Source organism: Chlorella variabilis (assembly GCF_000147415.1).
Source record: "Chlorella variabilis unplaced genomic scaffold CHLNCscaffold_8, whole genome shotgun sequence".
Taxonomy (NCBI): Eukaryota; Viridiplantae; Chlorophyta; class Trebouxiophyceae; order Chlorellales; family Chlorellaceae; genus Chlorella; species Chlorella variabilis.
In genome coordinates this window covers 249,302-250,411 of record NW_005435080.1, presented here as the reverse complement: position 1 = coordinate 250,411, position 1,110 = coordinate 249,302, and positions in this window count along the sequence as shown.

Here is a 1,110-nt window from a genome sequence, read left to right as displayed (position 1 = left end):
AAGGGAGAGCGGGCAGGCGGGTTCAGCTGGGTCACGTGGCAACCGCAGGAGCAGGAGCCAGGCAGGCAAGCGCCGCCGCAGGCCGCACCAAGAGCTGTAACTCAAACACACAGGGCTCCCGATCCACTGCCACCACCACGTCCACCACCACCACCCCCGTTCCTGTGCCCCCCCCCACTCACTTGACGCCCCTGCCCACTGCGTCAGCCAGGTCGGACAGCCGCCAGTCCACGGCGGAGCCGACGGGCACGTCTGCGTGGCGCTGGCGCTCCGCTTGCGCATCCAGCTCGGCAGGGCCCAACGTGCCCTCGCTGGCAATGTGCAGCACGCCGCCGGGCGTCTCCTGCGCACGCGGGGATGTAGGTAACGTGGGGGTGGTCAGGGGCAGGTTGCGGCAGCTCGCAACGCCAGCAACCAACAAACAGAGCGCAGCCTGCGCCCGACCGCCACCAGCCACCAGCGCCTCCCCCGCCGCCGCTCACCAGCGCATCCGACTCATTCAGGAACAGCACCCCCACCGGCTTCCGCTGCTGCAGCCGCATGCGCCGCGCCGCGCGCTCCTGCTTCTCCCCCTGCAGCGGCCCGCCCGCCGCGCCCACCGCCTCTGCCGCCGCCGCCTCCGCGACCCGCTCCATGCGGCTCTTGATGCGCTGACCCATGGCGTGCAGCGTCTTCCCCTCCCCACCACCCTCCTGCTTGGCGCCGGCCCCAGCCTCGCCAGCCGCCTCCCGAGGGGCGGCAGACGGCTCGGATGCGGTCCACGCGGCTGTACCGCCGCCGCCGCCGCCGGTACCGCCTGCCCCCTCATGGAAGCTGCTGTACTTGAACTCGTGAGTGCTGCGGGTGAGGGAGCGCACGGTACCGTAAGAAGGTACGGCACAGGCGGCAGGCCGCGAACGCAACCGGTGACTCCTGCTGCTTGGGGCCCGCTCCGCCGCGCCACGTGCATGCAGCCTAGACCCCTGCAGTCCAGCCCTGCCTTACCCAGCCACACACACACACAAATACATGCACGCCCAGCCATGCTGTGTGTCGCCCCCTGTGCCTCACCACTTGATGGCCTCATCCATCATGTCGGCCATGGGCGGCAGCTCGCAGTCCGACAGCACG